Source organism: Balaenoptera physalus (assembly GCF_965194825.1).
Source record: "Balaenoptera physalus genome assembly, chromosome: X".
Lineage (NCBI taxonomy): Eukaryota > Metazoa > Chordata > Mammalia > Artiodactyla > Balaenopteridae > Balaenoptera > Balaenoptera physalus.
In genome coordinates this window covers 44,858,346-44,878,784 of record NC_138903.1, presented here as the reverse complement: position 1 = coordinate 44,878,784, position 20,439 = coordinate 44,858,346, and the positions used below count along the sequence as shown (strand labels likewise).

General features: G+C 41.3%; 1 protein-coding gene across 8 annotated transcripts in view; it reads left to right on the top strand.

The window, feature by feature from the left end:
* SHROOM4 (shroom family member 4) overlaps positions 1-20,439 on the top strand; it is a 200,192-nt gene that overhangs the window by 73,575 nt on the left and 106,178 nt on the right. For 3 of the 8 annotated variants that reach the window (XM_082445093.1, XM_082445096.1, XM_082445092.1), the window contains one exon: positions 2,154-2,238. The exons of 4 other annotated variants lie outside the window; for them this stretch is intronic. The gene's annotated coding sequence lies outside the window, so the exon portion shown is untranslated. Of the gene's footprint in view, positions 1-888; positions 1,022-2,153; positions 2,239-20,439 lie in introns of those variants that run through there. One more of the 8 variants, XM_082445095.1, reaches the window with a different exon arrangement.

Sequence of the window (20,439 nt, the reverse complement as noted above, 5' to 3'; positions counted from 1 at the left end):
GGTTGCCTAGGACTGGGGGTAGGAACATGGACTGACTGAATATGAGCTCAAAGTTTCTTTCTTGGGGGTATGAACATGTTCTAAAATTAGATGTGGTGGTGATGGTTGCATAACTCTATAAATGTGCTAAAAACCTTTGAAATATACTTAAAATGGATGGATTTTATGGTATGATAATTTTATGGTATATAAATTGTATCTCAACAAAGCTATTCATTAAAAATTATAAATAATTGTTCCCCTAAATGCTACACATTGTCAGAAGACTTCAGCTGTACTTTCTCATTATATCTTAAGGGAAATGATAGAAAGGGAGTGAGATGGAAAATAAAATAAAACCTGTTCCACTAGTCTTTTTTTAATTGAAGTATAGTTGATTTACAATGTTGTGTTAGTTTCAGGTGTACAGCAAAGTGATTCAGATATATATTTATATATATATATATATATGTATATATATGTGTGTATATACATATATATATAAGTATATATATATTCTATGTATATGTATATATATTCTTTTTCAGATTCTTTTCCCTTATAGGTTATTACAAAATACTGAGTATAGTCCTCAGTGCTATACAGTAGGTCCTTGTTAGTTATCTATTTTCCCCTAGTCTTTTTTATGCAATTGGAATTTCAAGAATAAAGTTGTCCATGAGTAGGAATCTACTGTTCTCAGACTGGGAGAGACATACACATGACCTGGCTTCTCATCTAGGCTCTATTTCAGAATTGTACAGTTATATACAGAGGGAAGCCTGGGAGGTTTTTGTAAGATCCTCCAGTTCTTGGGGAGCATGGGCTTCTGAGGAGTGCATTGTTGGCTGCCTTTACCTGTAAAGTGCTTTTGGTTCATTTTAGTGCTTTAATTTCCATGGTTAACAGGGAGAGCCCACATCTTGCGGGCTGTGCTGGTGCTATACAGCTGCTGATGACCAGAGCAAAATCAATCTGAGTGCTGATTGCAGAGGAGCCAAGGGCTGCAACTAGCCTGCATGTCAGGGGCCATGTCCCTTAGGTAGGCTTTTGCCTGGCTTCTATACACTTGCCCTAGCTGAAACCCCACTGCCACCCCTCCACAGCCACATTCTCTGGCCTTCTCTGAACATTGCTGTGAGCCCCCACACTGGATTTCCTTCCCTCCTCTGGACTTTTCCAGAAACATCTTTTCTGCATTGCTGCAAATTTTCATTTTCTCTCACCCTCTGCTATTACTTAACTCAAGGACAGAGGAAATAGTTGCAGTCCAGAAACACACATAATAAAAAAAGAAGAAAAAGAAAGAAAGAGAAGAAGCCCCAAACCCATCCCAAATCTTTAAGAAAACAATCCCATAGGGTTTGGTTTTGAATTGCCATGCAATGTGGGGAATGTGAAACATGTGTTCATCAGGGCCCTTTCTGCTTGGAGCCTACCTGACTTCTCTCCTCCCTCCCCAGCCTGCTGGGCTAGGCTAGGCTCAGGGGAGCTACAAAGCCGCCAGCTTAGAAGATGGAGACAAATGGCAAGGCCCCAAGGGACAAAACAAGACTTGTAACTAGTTTTGAGGCCAAAGCAACACACGCAGTGTTTAAGGGCTGTGGGGGTAGATGCTGCAAAGCCTGGAATCCAAGCTTTGAAGTTAGACTGAGGCTGACTTGCAATGACCGTTCTGGAGGCAGCATTTTATGAGCTGGGCCTCCATTTGTTTCACCACCCTGACTCTCACCTTGACTGTTACCACACGTTCCTGACTTGGTCTCCCTGCAGCCAGTCAGTGCCTCTTCTGAACTGTCTGCCCACATGGCTGCCTCGGTGCTCTTTCTAAAACAGAGGTGTGATCTCTACTCCCTCTCTTCTAGTATTTTTCATCTCCTCCGAGAGAAAACCACATTCCTTAACATGATAGATGAGACGCTTTATAAACTGGCCTCAACTGCTCTAGCCTCGTGTTTCATCACCTGTACTCACTCTCAAGTAACCCCACAAAACTATTTACCATTTTCCCAAATGTGTTTTTTTCTTTCCTTCATCAGCCCCCTTGCATCTGCTATTCCTTCAGCCAGGAATGCATACCCTTTTCCTCTTTTTCTCCATTAGACGATGTCTCACTCGTCATTTAAGACCAAGTGCTCACTGGGAGTGGTTTTCAGCTTTTTTCTTGTTGCCAGAGCTCACTGAATATACCTGAGGAAGGCAGAGTGGGGCAATGGAAAGAACCCAGAATATGCAGTCAGCCAGACTGTGTGATGACAGGTAAATGACTTAATTTCTCTCTGAGCTTCAGTTTCCTCACCTGTAAAATCGGAATGTGAATCCCAACAGTACAAAGTAGTTGATGTTTATAAGTGCCAAGCACAGTACCTGGTACATGGTAGGTACTTGGGCAATGTTACACGTTGTAAAAGAGATAGAAAAATTATTCCTTCATCCTCAGTTGGGACTCTATGGAGGCATTTCCCCTCCAGGCAAACTAGTGGGTGGTGTTCTCTGGGACCTGCTTTACCTAGTTGTCTTCTTGAGGTTCACCTGCCTTTGGCTACCCTCATATCTAAAGGGTGTTTTGCAAGTATCCTGCCTTCTTGGGAGCAGCCGTCAGCTGCCTTCCCATTCATGTCCCTTAGAAATCTAAATGGGCAGGTACGAGAGGGGAGGGTAACATTTTAGTGCCTCTTTCTTCTCTTCCTCATGCCCTGCTCTTGTCCTCAAGCCTCAAAGAGATTGTCAAGCAGTCACTCCACGTTGGCCTCGTTCTTTCCTGCAACCTGCTCCCTAGGCTTTTTTCTGCAATTGGGATTTCAGAAATGAAATTGTCCATGAATAGGAATCTACTGTTCTCCAGTTGAGATGGACATACACGAGCTCATTTCTCATCTGGACTCTATTTCAGAAATGTACACAAGATGTCAAAAATATACCACTTGGAACCAGAGCAATATTTATTTTTTAAAAAATTAGAGGGAAAAAACTTGCCTTGCTTCAATTCCTACTGGAATGTACAATAACTATGTGCTGATGCTGCACTTTGAAGGCATTGATTTAGTTATCCTCAGGGTCACTGGATGAGTGGTGCATGGATACACACACACACACACACACACACACACACACACACATATACACACATACACACATACATATATTCAGAGTGCTTTGTTGTGAACTGGGAATTTCAGGCATTACAATGCCAGAGTAAGGCTCTATTGGATCCAGCTATTCATTAACAATGCTTTATTAAGTGTTCCCTTGTGTGCCAAGCCTTGTGCTAGGCAGGGAGAAAAAAAGAAGCCAGGGAACCAGAAGTCACAGATGGAGAAATCAGAACACAATAGGAGAGAATAAAGAAAGCACTAAGGCAATAATACAAACTAAATATTAAAGGAGAAGGGGTTGAGGTTACTGAACTGGAGTCCCAGGGCAGATTTCCTGGAGGGGATGGTAAGACTTGAGCAGGGCCGTGGAGGATAGGGTTGGAGACTCTGAGTCATCCACAGTACTCTCTTAGCAATGTGCATTAGAATTAGTATTTGTTTGCAGGACGTGGGAGCAAGAATGATCAGGAATTATTCTGAAGGAGGCCGCCACATGGAAAGTTGAGAGAAACAGGAGACAGAGGCAGAAAAACAAAACAGAAACAAGAGGCAGAAGGCATCTTAGTCCTAGTGATACCACTGACCCATTACGAGTGACCTTCTCTCCGAAGCTCAGTTTCCCTATCTATACATTGGAACTAAATAATACCAGTCCTACCCACCTCCCAGGACCATTGTTAAGAAAACAAATGAGATAATTGTGTGTCTATGCTTGGAAAATTAGAGAGGACAATCCATAACATAGGTTGGTATTATGAAGGTAGATGTTTATCTGTAGCCGCTCTCCTGCAGCTGGGAATAGGATGACCTCAGTATTTAAATGAATTTTTCTTGGCAGGCCTCTTACTTGCCATAATTATAGCCTGCCAGCCACTAGTTGAGTGTGTATACTTAAACAGGACCTGTCACACAAGTGTACATGTGTATGTATTTGTGTATATATGTGTTTGTATGTATAAGCTTGCATTGGGCTAGGATATTGGAGCCATGACAGCAAAGAGACTGGACAACTCTTAGGAACAAAGGTGGTATATAGAGATGGGGATTTGTGCAAACATCTTGAGCATGCTTACAGAAATACATGCCCTGTTGCCACTGCAGTAAGCCCTGTTATCTATCTTCCTTGGTGTATTGCAAAGCGTTTCTACTTGTCTCCCTGGCTGCGTGCTGCCCCAATCCAGTCCATCCTCCATACTGCTGCTAAAGTGCCCTTTCCAACCCACATGGAATTCCTGGGCTCCTGGATGCCCACAAGATAACATACATGTTCCTTCACGTGACATTGAAGCAGGGCACTGATATAGCCACACCTCTTGTTAAAATTGTGGAATATTTTAATACGAGCTGCTCCTCTTTGTCCCCTCAAGACCCCTCCTTCTGCCCTGTTCCCCACTCCTGGACCCATTTTTAACCTCTGCAAGACCCAGCAACTAAAGGGATAGTGCCCAGCACAGCAGGGAGCCTAGGGACACTGTTTCATGTGTTCATCTGCATCTTTTCTGCTTGGTCAGTGCTCCTGATGTTCTGGTTTTTAAATATTTTGAGGATTATCTCTGCATTCATGGTTCATCTCATCCCAGATCATCTTTCTGGCCTCATGTCTCACAAGTTCTCCCCACAGATGGCAATAACACTGAAATTCTCATATTCCATGTCTGGATTGATACACCTGTCTCTCTCACTATATTGGAAATTTCTTGCAGGCAGAGACAGTGACTCCGTCATGTAGTCCCATAGCCCAGCTCAGAACCCAGCACATAGTAGACACTCAATACATGCTTGTTTCTTAACATAGAGAATGCTGGTAGATGGAACTGTTCTGTTTGTAATCCTCTAAACTACTCCAGGGTCCAGACCTGAAGCTGATGCAAGGCACTTTCCTGGTCTTACTACATACATCCTGAATGTTATTCACATTTCCAATATCCTTGAGTTGGAGGGAAAGAGCAAATACTATTTCCATTCTCTTACTGCGAAATGGAAATATTTCAAGAGTGCGTCTCAACCACACAATGAATGCTTAATAGAATTGAGACATACAGTCATGTCTCTGGAACTTTCACTTACCCACAGTGCTGTAAAGCCCTTTGGGATTTGGGGGTGAAAACTGCTGTCCTAACGTGAGTAATTGTAGACCACTGACTTCTGGGGAGATGCTGGCTTGCAGTCTCTCTAAGGGGGGCCTGAGGCCTATCTGTTGGAAGTGATGTAAATGTTCTTGCCCCTTCTCCTCCAGCACTGCCAGGGAAGACGCCAGTTTGTGGGGTTGGGGTGGAGAATACATTACATCTCTCTTGATTTCGTTGCCAGCTTCTGCTTCATTAACATGGCTTCATAACTGGTGGTCCCTTGAGCAAGAAGCTAACTTTTGTTTCAGGAACCTCTCTGGCAACCTTTCTTCCCCACCCCCACAAGAATAGTCCATTGTAGCCAGCCAAGCTGTAAGGACTGTAGAGAAGACCAGGCTGGGAGAATGGCTGGGCCCCATCTTCAAAGAACTTAGTCAAGAAGCCTCATCCATCAGGTATGACTTAGGCTGTAAGTAACTAAAACTGACTCTAACTGGAAATTATCTCACATAACAGGAAGTCCAGGGAAAGGGTAGGCTTCAAGATGGGTTGATTCAGCTGCTCATAATGACTGTCAACATGTACCGGGGTTACCTTGTTCTTGTCCAGCAGGAGAGAGAAGAATCTAATAACTAGGAAGTCCAGGAAACCATATTGGTGTCCAACATTCTCAGTTCCATCTTTATAGATAGTAGAGAAACATGGGCACTGTAGAGCAGTAGGGTAGATTCAGGGTACCCACTGAGTTCACATTAGCTGTGTGGCCTTGCACAAGTCCATTAACTGCTGTGAGGCAGTTCCCTTACATGTCAAATGACAATTGTCATATCTGACTTGGTTCCTAACAAGCTCATGGTGGGGATCATGTGACATAATGCGAAAGCATTTGGTAAGCCAAATAAAGTACCATATATCTTTTTTTTTAACATCTTTATTGGAGTATAATTGCTTTACAATGGTGTGTTAGTTTCTGCTGTATAACAAAGTGAATCAGCTGTACATACACATATACCCCCATATCTCCTCCCTCTTGTGTCTCCCTCCCACCCTCCCTATTCCACCCCTCTAGGTGGTCACAAAGCACAGAGCTGATCTCCCTGTGCTATGCGGCTGCTTCCCACTAGCTATCTATTTTACATTTGGTAGTGTATATATGTCCATGCCACTCGCTCACTTCGTCCCAGCTTGCCCTTCCCCTTCCCTGTGTCCTCAAGTCCATTCTCTACATTTGCACCTTTATTCCTGTCCTGCCGCTAGGTTCTTCAGAACCATTTTTTTTTAGATTCCATATATATGTGTTAGCATACGGTATTTGTTTTTCTCTTTCTGACTTACTTCACTCTGTATGACAATACCATATATCTTTAAGCCCTTTAAAAATTACTTTTATCAGAGAAGATATACATAGAACACCTACTGTGTATAAGGTACTGTTAGATTACAAGGTTAAAATAAAACTCAGTTAATACCCTCAAGTTTCCCCAAACTGTCCAACAAACATCTACTAAGCACCCATAGGTGCTGGGGAAACAGATATGAGAAAGACCTAGTCTCTGTCTTCGGGGAGTTCCCAGTAGAGCAGAGGAGACAGACCCACGAACAGACAACTTGAGTACAATGTGGTAAGTGCATGGAACAGTAGAGGTGAGTGTAGAGAGCTCTGGGAGTACATAGGAGTTACTAACCTATCCAGGCTACACAGGGAAGGGATAGGAGTAGTGTTGGGAGCTTATGAAGCAATAAGAAGATAAGAAGAGAACCATCTGGCATAGATACATATATAACAATGCCCCCAAACAGCCTTCTTACTTTATACTTGAGGAGCAAACTAAGGAGTAGAGCCTGTAGAAAACAATGAGTAAACAATGGGGTGACGAATTCTTTCCTCCCTCGTCTCCATATGTTGTGGTTAACCCACCACATATGCTCCCTAGAGGTTCCAATCCACATCTACAGTCTGAAACCTAAGCATCTCCATGCATAATGGGGCCTCAAAAAATGTCATGGAACACTGACTCTCATTGACGGAACAATATCCTCCTAAGTCGCTTCATGATCTGCTATAGCATATCCTCTGGGAGTTGCAGAGATTGGACCTCTAATAACTGGTTGGGGCATGTGTATCAGCTTTTTCAGGAAAGATTATTTGTCTGAAGAGCCTCACATATCCTATCATTAAAAGTTACAATTCTCTATCCTGTGTTGCTGTCTTAACATACCTTAAACTAAAACTGTATTCATAAAGGGTTTATATACATTTTTAAAACAACAAAATATTCTTTAAATATAAGGCAATCTTTCAGTTTTTTTCACGTGCTGTTTTCATCAACCTTATCAGTTCCCTGAACCTGCTGGTTGTGCTCTGGAGAGAGGGTATATAAAGCCTGTAGAACCTAATCCTTGTCTTTCTGTGTCTGACTTACTACACTTAGTATGTTAACCTCTAGGTCCATCCATGTTGCTGAAAATGGCATTATTTCATTCTTTTTTATGAGAAAGACAAATGTCATATATCGCTTATATGTGGAATCTAATAAAATGATACAAAGGAACTTATTTCCAAAACAGAAACAGACTCACAGACAGAAAACAAACTTATGGTTACCAAAGGGGAAAGGTGGGGAGGGATAAATTAGGAGTATGGAATTAAGAGATACACACTACTATATATAAAATAGATAAACAACAAAGACCTACGGTATAGTACAGGGAACTATATTCAATATCTTGTAATAACGTATAATGGAAAAGAATCTGAAAAAGAAGTGTATATACAGACATATATATATATCTGAATCGCTTTGCTGTACACCTGAAACTAACACAACATTGTAAATCAACTATACTTCAATAAAAATAAAAGTTAAAAAAAGAATCTAATCCTTGCACCAGACTTCAGGGTTAGATGTTGAGTCTCAGTGACAAAGCCTTACTTCTCACCACTTTCTTGTGTAGAGATATTTGCTACCCAAGGCTTTTGCCTCCTAAAACGCCTTAATTAGAGCCTGATTGGATTTGACCACTAGAAAGTCTGCTGCACTTCTGGTGCATGGTTTCCTGTGCTCCAGAGAGCTCTGCTGTTCAGAGGCTCATAAAGCACCCTCCTGGACAGCTTCTCAGGCCCAGGTTTTTGCTCCTTGGCCGGCTCTGTGCTTTATTACCTCCTGAGGTACTTACCCACTTGCCTGTTCTCAAGTTACTTCCCCAGCCCCACAGTTTGACAGTGCTTTCCTAGGGGACACAGCCAGCCTCCCTGTTGCCCCAAACCAGCTGGAGGACTTGCAAAAGCCAGAAGCAACCACTTGCATGGGCCTGGCCTTGAAAATGGAATGCCTTACCTTTCTCACACCAGTTAGTGAAGTTATTATTCTCCCTACTGAATAGATAAGAAGGCAAGTTTCAGGGAGGTGAAGTGACTTGCCTGAGTTCAAACCTTTACTGAATGGCAGAGCCAGGATTTGAACTCATGCCTAACACACAGTAGAGTCTCAGCTCATGCATATTGTTTATGGAATGAATAAATGAATGAACAGTCTTTTTGACAGCTATATCCAGGAGCAATTTTTGGGCCTGTTGGTATGTGTTTCTGACATTTTATAACTGAATTTTTCAAACATACAGAACAATGGAAAGAATTTACATTGAACATTCATATACCCATCATTTAGATTCTATTATTAATGTTATACTGTTATATTTATTTGATCACATATCTGTTCATTTATTGATTCCCTCTTTCCATCCGTCAATCCCTGTTATTTTCTGATGCACTTCAAAGTAAACTGAAGACATCAGTACAGGTCTCTATAAACATTTCAGCATGCATATCATTTCTCCTTGTTCATAGTTCTTTCTTGTTTTTGAATTTTATTTTTTTATAGAGCAGGTTCTTATTAGTTATCTATTTAATACATATTAGTGTATATATGTCAATCCCAATCTCCCAATTCATCCCACCACCACCCCCCCGCCCCTGCCACTTACCCCCCTTGGTGTCCATACGTTTGTTCTCTACATCTATGTCTCTATTTCTGCCCTGCAAACTGGTTCATCTATACCATTTTTCTAGGTTCCACATATATGCGTTAATATACGATATTTGTTTTTCTCTTTCTGACTTACTTCACTCTGTATGACAGTCTCTAGATCCATCCACGTCTCTACAAATGAGCCAATTTCGTTCCTTTTTATGGCTGAGTAATATTCCATTGTATATATGTACCACATCTTATTTATTCATTCATCTGTCGATGGGCATTTAGGTTGCTTCCATGACCTGGCTATTGTAAATAGTGCTGCAATGAACATTGGGGTGCATGTGTCTTTTTGAATTATGGTTTTCTCTGGGTATATGCCCAGTAGTGGAATTGCTGGGTCATATGGTAATTCTATTTTTAGTTTTTTAAGGAACCTCCATACTGTTCTCCATAGTGGCTGTATCAATTTACATTCCCACCAACAGTGCAAGAGGGTTCCCTTTTCTCCACACCCTCTCCAGCATTTGCTGTTTGTAGATTTTCTGGTGATGCCCATTCTAACTGGTGTGAGATGATACCTCATTGTAGTTTTGATTTGCATTTCTCTAATAATTAGTGATGTTGAGCAGGTTTTCATGTGCCTCTTGGCCATCTGTATGTCTTCTTTGGAGAAATGTCTGTTTAGGTCTTCTGCCCATTTTTGGATTGGGTTGTTTGTGTTTTTAATATTGAGCTGCATGAACTGTTTATATATTTTGGAGATTAATCCTTTGTCCATTGATTCGTTTGCTAATATTTTCTCCCATTCTGAGGGTTGTCTTTTCGTCTTGTTTGTAGTTTCCTTTGCTGTGCAAAAGCTTTTAAGTTTCATTAGGTCCCATTTGTTTATTTTTGTTTTTATTTCCATTACTCTAGGAGGTGGGTCAAAAAGGATCTTGCTGTGATGTATGTCATAGAGTGTTCTGCCTATGTTTTCCTCTAAGAGTCATACAGTGTCTGGCCTTACATTTAGGTCCTTAATCCATTTTGAGTTTATTTTTGTGTATGGTGTTAGGCAGTGTTCTCATTTCATCCTTTTACATGTAGCTGTCCAGTTTTCCCAGCACCACTTATTGAAGAGACTGTCTTTTCTCCATTGTATATCCTTGCCTCCTTTGTCATAGATTAGTTGACCATAGGTGCGTGGGTTTATCTCTGGGCTTTCTGTCCTGTTCCATTGATCTATGTTTCTGTTTTTGTGCCAGTACCATATTGTCTTGATTACTGTAGCTTTATAGTATAGTCTGAAGTCAGGGAGTCTGATTCCTCCAGCTCTGTTTCTTTCCCTTAAGACTGCTTTGGCTATTCAGGGTCTTTTGTGTCTCCATACAAATTTTAAGATTTTTTGTTCTAGTTCTGTAAAAAATGCCATTGGTAATTTGATAGGAACTGCATTGAATCTGTAGATTGCTTTGGGTAGTATAGTCATTTTCACAATGTTGATTCTTCCAATCCAAGAACATGGTATATTTCTCCATCTGTTTGTATCATCTTTAATTTCTTTCATCAGTGTCTTATAATTTTCTGCATACAGGTCTTTTGTCTCCCTAAGTAGGTTTACTCCTAGGTATTTTATTCTTTTTGTTGCCATGGTAAATGGGAGTGTTTCCTTAATTTCACTTTCAGATTTTTCATCATTAGTGTATGGGAATGCAGCAGATTTCTGTGCATTAATTTTGCATCCTGCAACTTTACCAAATTCATTGATTAGCTCTAGTAGTTTTCTGGTGTCATTTTTAGGATTCTCTATGTATAGTATCATGTCATCTGCAAACAGTGACAGTTTTACTTCTTCTTTTCCAAGTTGTATTCCTTTTATTTCTTTTTCTTCTCTGATTGCTGTGGCTAGGACTTCCAAAACTATGTTGAATAATAGTGGCAACAGTGGACATTCTTGTCTTGTTCCTGATCTTAGAGGAAATGTTTTGAGTTTTTCACCATTGAAAATGATGTTTGCTGTGGGTTTGTCATATATGGCCTTTATTGTGTTGAGGTAGGTTCCCTCTATGCCCACTTTCTGGAGAGTTTTTCTCATAAATGGGTGTTGAATTTTGTCGAAAGCTTTTTCTGCATCTACTGAGATGATCATATGGTTTTTCTTCTTCAGTTTGTTAATATGGTGTATCACATTGATTGATTTGTATATATTGAAGCATCCTTGCATCCCTGGGATAAATCCCACTTGATCATGGTGTATGATCCTTTTAATGTGCTGTTGGATTCTGTTTGCTAGTATTTTGTTGAGGATTTTTGCATCTATATTCATCAGTGATATTGGTCTGTAATTTTCTTTTTTTGTAGTATCTTTGTCTGGTTTTGGTGTCAGGATGATGGTGGCCTCGTGTAATAAGTTTGGGAGTGTTCCTTCCTCTGCAATTTTTTGGAAGAGTTTGAGAAGGATGGGTGTTAGCTCTTCTCTAAATGTTTGATAGAATTCACCTGTGAAGCCATCTGGTCCTGCACTTTTGTTTGTTGGAAGATTTTTAAACCAGTTTCAATTTCATTACTTGTGATTGGTCTTTTCATATTTTCTGCTTCTTCCTGGTTCAGTCGTGGAAGGTTATACCTTTCTAAGAATTTGTCCATTTCTTCCAGGTTGTCCATTTTATTGGCATAGGGTTGCTTGTAGTAGTCTCTTAGGATGCTTTGTATTTCTGCGGTGTCTGTTGTAACTTCTCCTTTTTCATTTCTAATTCTATTGATTTGAGTCTTCTCCCTCTTTTTCTTGATGAGTCTGGCTAATGGTTTATGAATTTTGTTTATCTTCTCAAAGAACCAGCTATTGGTTTTATTGATCTTTGCTATTGTTTTCTTTGTTTCTATTCCATTTATTTCTGCTCTGATCTTTATGATTTCTTTCCTTCTACTAACTTTGGGTTTTGTTTATTCTTCTTTCTGTAGGTCCTTTAGGTGTAAGGTTAGATTCTTTTTTTTTTATAATGACAGAGGCCAAAGCTGGCTTTTCATATCAACAATTTCATTTTTTAAAAATTAATTAATTAATTAATTTATTTTTGGCTGTGTTGGGTCTTTGTTTCTGTGCGAGGGCTTTCTCCAGTTGCGGCAAGCGGGGGCCACTCTTCATCGCAGTGTGCGGGCCCCTCACTATCACGGCCTCTCTTGTTGCGGAGCGCACGCTTCAGACACGCAGGCTCAGTAGTTGTGGCTCACGGGCCTAGTTGCTCCGCGGCATGTGGGATCTTCCCAGACCAGGGCTCGAATCCGTGTCCCCTATATTGGCAGGCAGATTCTCAACCACTGCGCCACCAGTGAAGCCCAAGGTTAGATTCTTTATTTGAGATTTTCCTTGTTTCTTGAGGTAGGCTTGTATTGCTATAAACTTCCCTCTTAGCACTGCTTTTGATGCATCCCAGAGGTTTTGGATCATCGTGTTTTCATTGTCATTTGTCTCTAGGTATTTTTTGATTTCCTCTTTGATTTCTTCAGTGATCTCTTGGTTATTTAGTAACGTATTGTTTAGCCTCCATGTGTTTGTGTTTTTTACGTTTTTTTCCCTGTAATTCATTTCTAATCTCATAGCATTGTGGTCAGAAATGATGCTTGATATGATTTCAATTTTCTTAAATTTACTGAGGCTTGATTTGTGACCCAGGATGTGACCTATCCTGGAGAATGTTCCATGTGCAGTTGAGAAGAAAGTGTAATCTGCTGTTTTTGGATGGAATGTCCTATAAATATCAATTAAATATCTCTGGTCTGTTGTGTCATTTAAAGCTTCTGTTTCCTTATTAATTTTCTGTTTGGATGATCTGTCCATTGGTGTAAGTGAGGTGTTAAAGTCCCCCACTGTCACTGTATTACTGTCGATTTCCTCTTTTATAGCTGTTAGCAGTTGCCTTATGTATTGAGGTGCTCCTATCTTGGGTGCATAAATATTTATATTTGGTATATCTTCTTCTTAGTTTGATCCCTTGATCATTATGTAGTCCTTCCTTGTCTCTTGTAACATTCTTTATTTTAAAGTCTATTTTATCTGATATGAGTATTGCTACTCCAGCTTTCTTTTGATTTCCATTTGCATGGAATATCTTTTTCCATCCCCTCACTTTCAGTCTATGTCTGAAGTGGGTCTCTTGTAGACAGCGTATATATGGATCTTGTTTTTGTATCCATTCAGCGAGCCTGTGTCTTTTGGTTGGAGCATTTAATCCATTCTCGTTTAAGGTAATTATCCATATGTATGTTCCTATTACCATTTTCTTAATTGTTATGGGTTTGTTTTTGTAGGTCCTTTTCTTCTCTTGTGTTTCCACTTAGAGAAGTTCCTTTACCATTTGTTGTAGAGCTGGTTTGGTGGTGCTGAATTCTCTTAGCTTTTGCTTGTCTGTAAAGGTTTTAATTTCTCCATCAAATCTGAATGAGATACTTGCTGGGTAGTGTAATCTTGATTGTAGATTCTTCCCTTTCATCACTTTAAATATATCATGCCACTCCCTTCTGGCTTGTAGAGTTTCTGCTGTGAAATCAGCTCTTAACCTTATGGAAGTTCTGTTGTATGTTATTTGTCGTTTTTCCCTTGTTGCTTTCAATAATTTTTCTTTGTCTTTAATTTTTGTCAATTTGATTACTATATGTCTCGGCGTGTTTCTTCTTGGATTTATCCTGCCTGGGACTCTCTGCACTTCCTGGACTTGGGTGGCTATTTCCTTTCCCATGATAGGGAAGTTTTCGACTATAATCTCTTTAAATATTTTCTTGTGTCCTTTCTCTCTCTCTTCTCCTTCTGGGACCCCTATAATGCGAATGTTGTTGCGTTTAATGTTGTCCCAGAGGTCTCTTAGGCTGTCTTCATTTCTTTTCATTCTTTTTACTTTATTCTCATCTGTGGCAGTGAATTCCACCATTCTGTCTTCCAGGTCACTTATCCATTCTTCTGCCTCAGTTATTCTGCTATTGATTCCTTCTAGTGTAGTTTTCATTTCAGTTATTGTATTGTTCATCTCTGTTTGTTCTTTAATTCTTCTAGGTCTTTGTTAAACATTTCTTGCATCTTCTCGATCTTTGCCTCCATTGTTTTTCCGAGGTCCTGGATCATCTTCACTGTCATTATTCTGAATTCTTTTTCTGGAAGGTTGCCTATCTCCACTTCATTTAGTTGTTTATCTGGGGTTATATCTTGTTCTTTCATCTGGTACATAGCCCTCTGCCTTTTCATGTTTTCTGTCTTTCTGTGAATGTGGTTTTTGTTCCACAGGCTGCAGGACTATAGTTCTTCTTGCTTCTGCTGTCTGCCCTCTGGTGGATGAGGCTATCTAAGAGGCTTGTGCATGTTTCCTGATGGGTGGGACTGGTGGTGGGTAGAGCTGACTGTTGCTCTGGTGGGCAGAGCTCAGTAAAACTTTAATCCACTTGTCTGCTGATGAGTGGGGCTGGGTTCCCTCCCTGTTGGTGTTTGGCCTGAGGCGACCCAACACTGGAGCCTACCCAGGTCTTTGGTGGGGCTAATGGCGGACTCCGGGAGGGCTCACGCCAAGGAGTATTCCCCAGAATTTCTGCTGCCAGTGTCCTTGTCCTCACGGTGAGCCACAGCCACCCCCACCTCTGCAGGAGACCCTCCAACACTAGCAGGTAGGTCTGGTTCAGTCTCCTATGGGGTCTCTGCTCCTTCCCCTGGGTCCTGATGTGCACACTACTTTGTGTGTGCCCTCCAAGAGTGGAGTCCCAGTCCTGTCAAAGTCCTGCAATCAAATCCCACTAGCCTTCAAAGTCTGATTCTCTAGGAATTCCTCCTCCTGTTGCTGGACCCCCAGGTTGGGAAGCCTAATGTGGGGCTCAGAACCTTCACTCCAGTGGGTGGACCTCTGTGGTATAAGTGTTCTCCAGTCTGTGAGTCACCCAGTCAGCAGTTATGGGATTTGATTTTATTGTGATTGCGCCCCTCCTACCATCTCATTGTGGCTTCTCCTTTGTCTTTGGATGTGGAGTATCTTTTTTGGTGAGTTCCAGTGTCTTCCTGTCAATGATTGTTCAGCAGTTAGTTGTGATTCTGGTGCTCTCCCAAGAGGGAGTTAGCGCACGTCCTTCTACTCTGCCATCTTGAACCAATCTCCTCTTTTTTTCTTTTGAGGTAACATTTACATACAATGAGATATACACATCTCTAGTGTACCATTGGGTGAGTTTTGACACACTTTGCACCTGTGTATCCCAAACCCCTATCAATATATAGAACGTTATCATCAACACAGAAATTTTCTTCACGTATGTTGCTTTTAACTGTGCTGTACAGCTTCCTTAACTGAACCAGCAACTCCACTGAAAGGCAGACGTCAATGATTCTAACTGGGAGGATGTGTTGAGATTGCTTTTCCTTCATTGACTGATGCTCTGGGAGTGAACCAGGTGGCACTTAACAGGATTTGGTCCTCAGGTCCCTTCACTTTGATAAATTTCACCTGGAAGCACTTCTTCTCCTTTCAAGCAAACATTTGTGAAAGGTTGCCCGTTGATTATGGCAATTAACTTTATCAGTTTAAACTGAAGTGAAACAATGAATCATTTGTTTTATTTTATTGTAATTTAATGTCAGTAATGTATAAGGGCCTGCTCTTTTCAGCAGGGACTCTTTCATCTGTGTTTTTTTTTAAGTAAAAGTAATGCTGCTAAAGATAAAACGTTCCCGGCTTGGACGTCAAAGTGAATTCTAGTCAGTTCATTGAAACTCAGATCAGGGCTAAGAGTTGAAATATACATAGAACACCCAAAGGAGTGTGTGTGCCTGAGTAGGATCTAAATGAGAAACCCAAAGGTCCTTTGCCCTATTTGAAACAGGCCTATTGGAACAGATAAGCAGGGTTACCTCCTTGAAACCCAGGCTTCGAGTAATTTGGTATGTAGTAAGAGTCAGGCTATTCTATGATCTGGGGATTGTGAAAGGCATTTAGGCTGAATTGGCAGAGATATTGATGGGCCTACCAAACATGCCTGTGGCTTTGGTCCTTTTGGTTAATGGTACTGTTGCTGGTGGGCAATGGGATCATCACCACTAGGACTTCTGATCCAGGAATTTTTACAATTTAGAGTTTATCAGAATCACCCTGAGGGATTGAAACACAAATGGCTGGGGCCCACCCTCAGAGTTCGTGATTCAGTACACCTACGGTGGGTTCGGAAAATTGGCATTTTTAACAAGCTCCCAGGAGACCCTGCTGCTGCTGGTTCAGGGACCACACTTTGAGGACCACTGCTTGAACGAATGAATGAATGAATGAATAGGAACTCTTGTACAAGACTGCATTTTTCCCCTCTATAACCTTATGGTATTGTTTATAGTTGGACACAATAAATAGGAACAGGCACACCCTACACTACACTACCATATAGGGTGTGCCTGTTCCTACTAAGTTTTAGCATTGGCAGGGGATACTGGAGAAGACATACACACTTCTTTCTCCAACCTCCACAGCAGGGATTTCAGTTTGTACTGGGCTTATTATGACCCTGGCTTTTTCACACTCTTAACTGATCTTGCTGCAGACAAGGAAAGAACCCAGGCCTTAAACCACATGGCACAGTTTTCACTCCCTCCTGTGTTGGGACCCTTAGAGATAATATGTGGCTACGGAGACCATACATACCAGATTTCCTAGGACAGCTCTGATTTCACATATTCTATCCTCTTGTCCCCATAAATATAATTGGCAGACCATGTCCCGCTTTGGGTTCAAAAAATATTGTTCCCATATGCATGGCTTAGGTGCCCTGGGGAGCCAAAAGCAAGTGTTCCCCTTCTTTCTTGAGATTGTGGCGGCCAGGGCATAAAGCTTGGCTCATAGAAAGGGCTAAAGAATTAGGGTAAATCTAAACATCTGAGATCAGCAACAAGCTGCTTGTTGCTCCTTTTTTGACAAGCGTCTCTCAGTGATCCCTGTTACAGATCCTTGAATGTTATGAATGTGAGATTCTGAGTGCTGAGAGGGGCTGAATTGGACCTCTGGCTGCCTCTCTCTCCTCCTTCCCCCGCCCTCTGGAAGGACCACACAGAAATAGCCCAGACAGAAGAGCCACTCCAAAGAAGGAAATTCCACATCCTTCATTGACCAACCACTCAGTCTAATATTTACCTACTTTCTCTGGCAGGAAGTTCTTCCTTCTTGCTAACATCACTCCCTCTCATTGTGATTTCAGTTTCTTTTCTCTTGTTCTGCTTTCAATCAAAATTGAGAACAGCTGGTCCTCACCCTGTACATTCTTTATGGCTTAAAAGTCATTAAACCATCCTTCCTGGGCCCAGGTTTAACCATCCTTGGAGCTCCTTTATCTTTCCTGCATGTATCTGACTTGCCAACCGTTTAATCATCTTTGCCATGGGGAAGCAGCTTAGGCAGTTTGGACCAACAGTGCAGCAAAGCCTAAAGCTTTATGACTTGTGCTAATGGCCATGCTAAATGTTTAGTAGAGACTATTTTCGAGCACACAATTGTGAACAATTTAAAGTGGACTGTACATGGAACCCATTTCCTCTCCCAGCTCCCCCAACAGGGCCTCCCCTTAGCAGCTGAAATGAGTTAGTGGCAATCAGCACAGAGTAGGAATCCTGTGGTTTCTGCCCTTCCCTCCTGCTGGTTCTATGGCAGCTAGTCTCTTAAAATAAGCTTTCTCCTTAGTATGGCCAGTGAATGTGACTTTGGAATCAGTTGGGCAAAGGGTCTAGGAATCACATTAGCCAAAGAGCAGGCGGTGCTAGTGCCGAAGCTTCACGTGAGGTTTAGGAGAGGCTGGGGGGACAGAGGTGAACAGGGATCTGTGAGAGAGATTGGATCTGGAATGTTTGCTATCTACCGGATGATTGCACCTCAGAGTTGGACATGCCTTTTTTTGCAAGTTTGTGGAGGACTTGTCTGGCCTCTGTTTGTGTACTTGGCCTTTGTCCACCACACCAACTCTGTGAAAGTGATGCCAGATCTGTGGCAGAATCCCAGCCTCAGGGCCAGTTTGGTTCTTAGAGAGAGGAGGGTAACTTGCCACATGAAACGACTCTCTTTGTCAGGGGGGTTGCATGCCTTCGGTGGGATGCATTACTGAGCTGTGCATGTGCTGTTTTAGGTCACGCTGTAGGGTGGGTTCAGGGCCTCTGCTGATCAGAATGAAATAGATCTAGCTGATGGCGCTGCACAGGAAAAGCATAGGGCCAACCGGTACTTGTCCTGTTCTCATCTTCTCACTCTTGGCTCCTCCTTTTTAATAAAACCCTAAAAGCTCTCCTTTTCATAAATGCTAGCCAGGCAGTTTGTTGCAGCAAAGCTATAGGAGCAGTTAATATACCCAGCCATAAAGAAGGAAGAGAAAGTGACAGAGAAAAAAAAAAAGAAGTTGGCATTTGTATGAGGGTGTCATTGAAGGCTTCATCACAGATACACTAAAGACTTAGGAACAGAAATTGTCTTGGGGTGGGGGTGGAGAGAACAGCTTGATTGAAGCATTAGCTGCCTTGGCGCTGAGCCAAGGCAAATTGCCAGAGAACCATTAAACTCTTTGTAATTCCATATAATTCACAGCAGCCACAGGTAATCTGAATCAGACCTGACAAAACTTCCCTATCACTTATTATCCATTAGTGCTGAATGCATACTACAGATATTTAAACTTTTTAAAAGTCATATCATGATGGCCATATTTTCTAAAACCCAAATCAGGAATCCTGGCTTCACAAAGGATTTTTTTCAGACTTGTGAATATGTTTATATGAAAAACCTCACAAAAGTATAAACACTAAATCACACTTAGTTAAACACTGAACAAATGGCCTTTAAGGAGGGAACTATAGTCACATGAAATTGGGTCAGGGCTAACTTACATTCAAACATTGGTGAGGGTCCCATACACACACCTTTTTAGGGGTCTGAGGGAATTGGTTAACTAAGCACTAAATCAAATTAGAATTTGGTTTATGCCCATCGTCTGGATTTGCTCTTAAAATTTCCAGGGATGGTAGACTGAAAGAGCCTGTTGTAATTTCTGTACACAGGAAGGTGGAGTAGATGTTACTTTGAATTCCCAGATGCTGGGAGCAGTTAAATCTCTCAGTGTTCACGTCTGTTTGTGAGGGCTTGTGTGTGTTTTAAATTAACTTCCTAAGGCTGGGAATGTTACAAACTAAGCAGAATCATATATGGATACAAGGTATTGTTCCCATGCACCTAAATTTACTTAAAAGTTTCATTCTTCCCACCAAATTAAGAGTCTAGCATTCACCTCTGGGCACTCACCAAGAAGAGGAGATGGTACTGATGAACCTATTGCAGGGCAGGAATAAAGACGTAGACATAGAGTATGGACTTGAGGACACGGGGTGGGAGGGGGAAGCTGGGGCGAAGTGAGAGTAGCATGGACATATATACACTACCGAATGTAAAATAGTTAGCTAGTGGGAAGCAGCAGCATAGCACAGGGAGATCAGCTCGGTGCTTTGCAATGACCCAGAGGGGTGGGATAGGGAGGATGTGAGGGAGGCTCAAGAGGGAGGGGATATGGGGACATATGTATGCATATGACTGATTCGCTTTGGTGTACAACAGATACTAACACAGTATTGTGAAGCAATTATACTCCAATAAAGATCTATTTACAAAAAAAGGAGGAGATGTTTAGCTCAAAGGATAATAATTCTGAGCCAATAATAACAATGCTTTTTAAAAGGCTTGGAAACCTAAAGTGCCTCTTTAACCAGAACTCTTTGCGTTTCTAGTTAAGGATCATGACTAGCAATATACCCATGGAGAACAAAACTGCTTTGTCACAACCTTGCAGAAGAAAATATCTGAAGCCTAACAGATTTTCTATCTTGGGCAAGTCACGTAACATCCCTGAACCTCAGTTACATGATCGGAAAAGTGAAAGTAATGTTACTTGTCCAGAATCAGGCAAATGAGTGGGGCGATATCCTGAGGTCCCTTCTAATTCTAATTTCAACAGAGTTATTGAACAAATACTATGTACTCAGTACAGACGTTCGTTTTCCTAGGTCCAGTGATAGAACTGTAAAAAGACATTGTCTGACTATCTCTCCCACTATAATGCAAGTATCCTGACAGAAAGTAAACACATATAGGAATAAATAAAATAATGCAAAATGATAAATTCTGTGAAGAAAATAAAACAAGGTAACGTGATGGAGAATGATGGGGATTGAGGTGGGGGAAACAGAGAAGGAATCTACTTGATATTGGTGGTCAGGAAAGGCCTCTCTGAGGAGGTGGCATTTGAGCTGATAACTGAATGATGAAAGGAGCTACATAAAGATCTAAAAAAGAATGTTCT